Source organism: Nelumbo lutea, chromosome 3, assembly GCF_056320005.1.
Source record: "Nelumbo lutea isolate HS-2025 chromosome 3, American lotus-T2T, whole genome shotgun sequence".
NCBI lineage: Eukaryota > Viridiplantae > Streptophyta > Magnoliopsida > Proteales > Nelumbonaceae > Nelumbo > Nelumbo lutea.
The window spans coordinates 29,974,429-29,982,910 of NC_142686.1; the positions used below are offsets into that span (position 1 = coordinate 29,974,429).

Genomic DNA, 8,482 nt, shown 5'->3' on the forward strand with positions numbered 1-8,482 from the left:
ACAACAACTTTAAGTCTGGTTTTCTTGTTCCTTTATTTTATTTTTAAGTCTAGTCTATTGCATTTTCAGTCTAATGACAACCTCATTATCTAGAGCAGTCTTTCTTTATGTTTTGCTTGATTTTGTCATGCTATGTTGCCCAAATGCAACATGGATTGGAGATGGTGTCTGATATGGAATTTACACTAAAAATTGAAGCATCATACATGATACGACACCCTTGTGCAGGTATCCAGGTAATATAGCCATCATGTAGACATCCATATGGAAGTTGTAGAATAACAGTCAACCAATGAAGCTGGTGCTTATAAGAAAAAAAAAGACAAAAAGACAAAAAGAGTCTAATAATGAAGAACTCATGGCAAGAAAAGAGAAAATCAATGTCTTGACAGAAGAAAGGCACAAGGAAAGATAGACACATACCATAAGAATTTAGAACATAACATTCTGACACATTAAGTTCAACTGTTCCAAATCTGTGAGTCATGCATCAAGCCTTCAACAATTAAACAAGTAGGAGAGACAACAAAATAAGAAGACCAGAAATAAGGAAGAACGCCAAATAAATTGTCTCATTTATTATGAAAACTTAAAAGAATACAAGCAACATCATTTAGTAATTATCAATCTATATAATTACTCACCTAGGGAAGTGCATCCCAAGGAAAGGACAACAGTGAGATAGAAAAGGCATTGCAACTTAAAGAATTGTAAGACCAAATTGGTGATTCTTTTTATTGTATTATTGTATTTTAGTACTGCTGGTCAAGACTATCAGTGGGTAATAGCCCTACTTATTGAAGGTGTTCTCATTGGGAAGTCGGGAGAACTATAGAGACTGTACTTTTAAAGCTAAAACCAAAAGGGACTGCTACAATTAGGATGCACATTCAGGATTGTAGGACCAACGTACAGATTTGGAGTCCGTCTATTTCTTTTCATTTATGACTGCTGCAGTCAAGCCACAAACATATTTTGTTCAGGACTTTGAGGTAAAAGGGCATTAATAAATAAGGACTTTTCATAAAAATATGGATATCCACCAGATCATTCCATTCAGTCTTCAACTATGCAACAATAATGAACCTCATTCTTAAAAGTTACTGCATAGGTGAGCTTGTAAGATAGCAGCAAATGTTTTCTCTATTCTTTTCTTTTTTTTTTCTGATTGTCAATAACTAGGGCTTATCATGGAGTTCCTTGTAAGGTATTCTTAAGCATGAACTATGAGATTGGTTAAAACCACTCCAGCCAATTCATATGTTGTTGATCAACATGGCCATATATTTTAACACATTCACAATGTGGTAGTTATTACCAACCTAAAAAATGAATCAAAAGTCAATAAACCACAGTGGGAACTTTTCATACTTAATTTGCAGTTTATTCATCTTTTAATATCCCTGAACAGAGTTGAAATTATAGTTATTGTAATAAAGAAGAATCCATAAGACAGACCCAGCCTGGGTTACAATGTAAAGTTGATGTGAGAAGGTATATGACCAAATTCCTGTTGGGAAGTTTGGGGGGTTTAAATATGTTGGATTGCAGGTTGCTACTAAGTGCAAATGTAGTGTAATTTGGAACCTTGTAATTGGACTCTTTGAGAGGAAGTTATCCTCATGAAGTCATGGAAGTCGAATTATTTATCAAAAGGAGGGAAAATAATTATAATAAAAGAACATATTGTCAAATCTTCCCTCCTACTGCCTTCTGACCTTCCCAATTCCTTCAAAGAAAGCAAAAAACCTAGAAAAAAATTAGAGGCACTTTTCATGGAAGAACAGTAGGGTTAAGAACAAGGTTCATTTTGTGAATTGGATAGAAACTAATTCACAAAATCAGGCAGTGGCTTAGGATTTTGCAAGTTGAAGGATATGAATGTGGCTCTCCTTGGCAAATGACATTGGCACTAAAAAAGAGAAACAAAAGAGTAGCTAGAGGCAGCCTATTGGAGCAAAATTTGGGATTACAAATGGTGGATAGGACCCAGGACAAAGGTTTACATCCTTTGGATGATCAGTATGGAAGAGAGAAAGCCTATGATTCTTTTATTATTGATATGACCTCTGAGATGGGAGGTTGATCCTGGATGCTTGGTATGCCAACAGGCCCTTCATGGACATTTTCCCAAGCCTCTATGCAATTGCAGAAGGGGAGTGGCAGCACTACAATTTAGTGGACACAAAGCTTTTGGACTCTAAAGTTCCACAGAAGCCTGCTTTATTGGGAAATTCCAAAAGTTGTTAAGATTTTATTTAAATTGCAATGTTTCCACTGAAAGGCAGGTATGATGGACCAGCATCTATGGAGGTGGAGAGGGATATCATGACCTGTGACTAATTATACATTGGTAAAAGCCTGTTTTGTTACAAACCAATCTTATACCATAATATTCATTCTGATTTTATGTGATATTGATCCATCATCCATGGGAAAAGCCTACTTTAACAATCATAAAATTAAACCTGAATTCTGTAAAAACTAGCATACTCGTAAATCATAATATAAACCAAGTGCTTTTTCATTTCCTACAAGAATATGACAATTCACAGAAAAAGATACTACAGACTAGATATGATTTCATAATTTCAATTCAAATATCAAATTAGCTCAGAAACTGTCTATTGTGCAGAACTAAAATATGAAAAATAGTCCTGCACAGAACTTACTAAGGATTACAAAAGCTGCCAAAACCAATTGAAAATAAGTTAAACCTAAATAAACATACAATTGCAGAAGGGGAGGTCAGAACTAGAATTGGATGGGGACAAAAGCTTTTGGACTCCAAAGTTCCACAGAAACCTGTTTGATTGGAAAATTCGAGAAGTTAGTAAGATTTTATTTGAATTGCAGATGTTTGCACTGAAAGGAAGGTATTATGGACCAGTTTCTATGGAGGTAGAGTGATATATCATGACATGGGACCAATTATACATTGGTAAAAGCCTGTTTTGTTACAAACCAATCATGTATTTTTGAAAACACCATCCTTTTCGGCTAATCGGATAAGCAGGTCAGTTTTTTTGAATCTCGCTTTCGGTATACTTTGTTACAATGATTTTTTGGGGATCCTTTTGTGAATTCTGATGTATAGTTCCTGGCTGTACATGGTTGATCTGTCGACACAAAAAATCTGTGTTTACAGCATACTTTTTTTTTATAAATAAAAATTAAACCCAAATTCTGTAAAAACTAGCATACTCATAAATCATAATATAAACCAATCTAGCCATTTTTCCTTTCCTATAAGAATATGAAAATTCACTTAAAAATATTCTACAGACAAGACATGAATTCATAAATTCAATTCAAATATCAACTCAGCTCAGAACCTGTCTATTGTGCAGAACTAAAATGCGAAAAATAGCCCGGCACAGAACTTACGAAGGATTACAAAAGCTGCCAAAACCAATTGAAAATAAGTTAAATCTAAATAAGCATACAGCTAAGTGTTTCTTGAGCAAAAGCATCCTGATACAATTCAACTATTTTGTTCATCTGCATCTTTATTCTTCTTCTTCTTCTTCTCCTTCCTTTTCTTCTCACTTCTATCTGCATCCTCATCGCTGCCACCAGTGCTTGTAAGCAATCCAGAGGCATCACCATCCTCAGCCTTTTTGCTTTTCTTCTTCTTTTTCTTCTTCTCAGACTTTTCCTCTTCAGAGGATTTGGATTCGTCCTTTACCTTATCCTTCTTTTTCTTTTTCTCTGCCTTCTCTGTATTAGAGGATCCTCCAATTTCACCATTTTCTTTGTTTTTCTTCTTGACCTTCTCAGTTTCAACTACTTCCTCTATCTCCTCCTTCACCTTCTCAACACCTTCTTCAACTTTTACCTTTTTGGCAGGAACAGGAACAGGAACAGGGCTATTATTGTCTTCATCTAACTTACGTTTACGGCCTTCCCCATCTTCCCCCCCCTTAGGTTTCTTCTTCTTTTTCTTTTCTTCCTCAACTATACCTGCTTCACCCTTCTCAGGAACTGGTGCAGCGGCAAGACCAGCAACCATAGAATCACCTCCTGTAGGAAGCACCACATTTCTTAGCCACTCTGCTGGTGTCTTCTCATTTGGCTTTCCATGCTTATCCAACTTGCCATCTGCAATCAGCTTCTTCTTCATTGAAGCCCTCGGCCCCAATCCCCATTTTCTTGGATAAGTATCCCGATCCATCACTACCCTCTTAATCCTTGCCACCACACCGTGATCACAAGTCGCCATTACTGCTGTTGTCATCTCCGCAATACCCAATGCAATTGCCTCCCCCTTGGTGGTCATCAGCACAACCTCCTCACCAACTTCAATATCATTTTCAAACCTCAGTAACCCTGGTATCATCAGCTTGGCACCGTAGCAGATAGCATTAACCGCCGAATCCTTCACAGCTAACCTCTTGTAACTCGTCAACAGTACTTCAAGGGGCATGATAACCCGCCTCAGATAACTCTCATCTCTGTAATTATCATAAAGCCACTGAGCATCCATCACATCGTGCATGGTAACCATGTTATCCTTCTCACCCGAAATACCGGACCGAACACGCCGGAGCTCCTGCATATGCCCTCCGACGCCCAAAATCAGACCCAAATGAACACAAAGCGTCCTTACATAGGTACCTGCCTCGCAAGAAATCCAAAAAACAACCAAATGTTTATCTGGGTCATACTCGAGAAGCTTACTTTCGTAGATCGTTCGAATCCGAAGCTGGCGCTTGACAGCAGAAATCAGCGGCGGCCGCTGAAACAGAGCTCCAGTAAGCGTCTCAAGTGCTCGAGCTACCTTGCCGATATCGGGCACCGCAGAATGAAGCCGGGCAACGCAGACGTACTCTTTTCCGGCACCCTGTTGAGATTTTACGAGCCGGGTCGCCCTGTTGATGCAAACGATGAGGTTGCCAGTGACTTTCGGATCAAGGGTTCCGCTATGGCCGGTCTTATCAACTCGGAGAATACGTTTAATCCAGGCCACAACTTCGTGAGAAGATGGATTAGCAGGTTTGTCGAGATTGATGATACCGTACTGTATGTACTGCTCAAGGGGGCGCTTGAGAGGAGAGTAACCGGAGGGAAGAGGAGTGTAGTGACCGGTGCGGACGTTAAGGCGGTCGTAGTTCTTGAGGAGGATTGGCCACTGGGAGGTGTCTAAGGAAGGAGTGAAGCTCTGAGGTTTGATCAGGTAATCGTCGTTCTGGGTCGGCGCAGAATCGAAGGGTACCAGAGATTTGGTTCCTCCATTTTCTTCTTGACCCTCTTCGTTGATGCCGCTGCTTTTCTTCTTCTTCTTCTTCTTTTCTGAGCGCGAGAACTCAATCTCGGACATGCCTGACAGTCTGAGTGAGTCGTCTGTGTGTGTGCGCGCGCCCGAGACAGAGAGTGAGAGGTAGAGAATGATTAAGTGATTAACACCTCTCACTCTAGGGTTTTAGAGTGAGAGGGTTTTGTGAGATTTTACCATTTGTGTGTTTGGGCCGTTGGGCTATGGGGATCAAGTGATTAACACCTTCTGGGTTGCTGGGCCGGGTTGACTCTTCGTTTTAACAGAAAAACTAGCGGAGGGTTCGCTGGAATGGAATTGTACATTAAAAAAGACAATTCCATTAAAAAAACAACGGTTTCTCGATAAGAAACTTTGTAATTATAACTACTAAGTTTTAGAATTTATATAACACTTAAAAGAGATTATTATTATGTGCTCGCTTTTTAAAAGAATACGATCGGACAGTTTTATTTCATAATTGTCTTCTGTTTGACATCGAGAAATCGCAATTGATTCGGACAGTAGAACCATTCGGCCCAGGAACCATCAAGGCAACTGGTTCTGTTTTATTCTCAAAAATGGTTTGTAGCTAAAAATCATTGAATCAGTCAATGATCCATTGATCTGGGTGGTCGAACCATCAACCCATTCAATGGCTTTTGGCCATTCTTATTTTTTATTTTTTTGTCAAAACGGGCCATTCGAAAATGAGATGATCAAACCATTGACCTGGAAATCAGTGGCCAAAACGGTTTTGTTTCCAGGTCATTTTTTCTAAATGTCAATAATTAGACGAAATAACTTTGTACTCCTATGAGAATGGTGGACAAGGGATAGCAAAACCTTAAAAAATAAATTTAAAATGAACTTAAACACAAGAAAAAGGTAATAAATCCACCAAACTAGAAAAATCAAGGAAAAAAAATCAGAAAATCAAGTGTAAAGTTCTACTTTGAGACGGAGCTAAACATGCATGCAATCAAAGAAAGAGATAAAGTAGATTCTTGTAAAAAAAAAAAAACATTGTACAAGAAAATCCAAAGAAAAAATAAAAGGGAATAAATAAAATGATGGTAACCCCTAGATTGTTTTAGAAGATCTTAAAGAAAAAGATCAAACACACACAAAAAAAAGGCTGAGTTTGGAGTACAAATACAAATATGTAGAATGCAAAACTTTGTATTTTGTATTATTTTGTATGTATTTGCATTATACATATTTGCATTCGTACTCCTTACTAACTCAGCCAAAGTAGAAAATGGATATATATATATATATATGCACATGCTTGAATAAAGACCACTTTAGAAGAAACTTTTGAATAGTGAAAATCCAAAAGCATAAAAACCATAATTTTCAAACCGTCCTTGACCTAGATGGACGGCCATTTCGACCTGGGAATCATCTAGGCAAACGGTTCTATTTTACCCCAATCTTGATCCCTAACCGAAAATCATTGAATCGGTCAACGACCCATTGACCTAGACTGTTGACTTGTTCAATGGTTTTTGGTCATTTTTTTTGAATAAAAAATTATTAAATGTGAAGAGCAAAAGTGGTGAAGGAACGGTAGAAATGGAAGTGCTCTCAATGGCGGTATTCTCCGATGGTAATCTCTTGGGTGAAATAATTGTAGCTAAGCTAAAATGTAATGGATAATTCTTTTGGTTTTTCATTATAGTGGAAATGAAAGAACCACGTTTTTTTGATAGACGACAAATTGTTATGCAATTTGGACCAATCCATGATATAATGTAGATCAATCCACACTATCTATCTATCTATCTATCTATCTATATCTATATATAAATAAATAAATATATATATATATTAAAACAAAGTGGTCAATAAAGTTTTTTTTTTGAATTTTTTATTTTTGTTATTTCATTTCATTTCTGAAACAACCAATGAGATACACTTTTCCAATAACCTAAATAATATATTCTCATAAAATTACTCCTAAACTACCTCTCCCACTTTCTCCATAACTATCTCTAATTCCTATTTATCTTCGAAGTTATCTCTAATTCCTATTTATCTCCAAAATTATCTCTAATTTACTAGAGAGCTTCTCTTCTACATTATCTCTACTTTCTATTATCCTCTCCCCTACTTTTAATCTATATCTATCTATAGAAAGTTGGAATTAAAAATTTAAGAATTATTTAAATATCCTAACAAAATTATATAATAACTTTAAAATATTTATTAAAAACACAAAATAATTTTATATTTTTACAAAATATATCACAAAATTATGTACTAATAATTTAAATTATTTTTTTCTGAATTATCAATTTAAATAACTAAATATTTATCATAACTAGACTTTAAATAGTTAAAAGAACAAAGTTATGTAATAAATTTAAAAAAATTCTTCAAAGTAGAAAAATAATTATAACAAAATATTGAAATTAATAATAATTCAATATATTACAAAGTTAATAATGAAATTATGTAATGATATTGTAAATTATGATTTTATGGATAATTAAATTCAATAAATAATTAATATTTTAAATTTTAAATATTATACATAACTAGATTTTAAATAGTTAAAATAAAGATACTATGTAATAAATTAAAAAAAATCTAAAAAGTAGAAAATTAATTATAACATAATATTGAAATTAATAATAATTTAATGTTTTTACATTATATTGTAAATAATTAATTTCACTTATATCAAGTAATAATTTGAGAAATAAATTTCATAAAAAATAATATTTATTAATAATAATTTTAAACTCTTAATTTGTATTTATTATATAATTATATATACTAAAATTAATATTTGTTACCTTTTGTGATTATGTATAAATTTATCTTGTTTTGTTATTTAATAGAAAACTTTCAATAATTATTGGAGATTAAATTACTATTGTTGAAATTTTTAAATTTAATTTATTGTACTTATTGTATTTATTGTATTTTTGTTATAAGTTATTGGTTAATATTTATTAGAGATTAACCTGTTATTTGGCATTATACTATTTATTGAGTAAGTTATTATATGTTTAGTACTTATTGTATTTTTATAATTATTGTATTTTTTGTTATCAATATATTTTTAATAATTGTGTATTTTTGCTTTAAATTTGCAATAATTATTAGAGATTAAACTATTGTTATTTATTAGAGATAAGACTATTAATTTAGTTGAAATTATGAATGTACAAGAGTTGGTTTGGTTCAACTGTAGGCTATTTGGCCAACCAAATTGAC

The 8,482-nt window shown here is 34.3% G+C and overlaps 1 pseudogene across 1 annotated transcript; it reads right to left on the reverse strand.

The window, feature by feature from the left end:
* Positions 1 to 3,214: 3,214 nt before the first annotated feature.
* LOC148863960 (H/ACA ribonucleoprotein complex subunit 4 pseudogene) lies at positions 3,215 to 5,460 on the reverse strand (annotated as a pseudogene). The gene has a single exon (XR_016109656.1). The product of XR_016109656.1 is annotated as an H/ACA ribonucleoprotein complex subunit 4 pseudogene (transcript).
* Between the last annotated feature and the right edge of the window lie 3,022 nt (positions 5,461 to 8,482).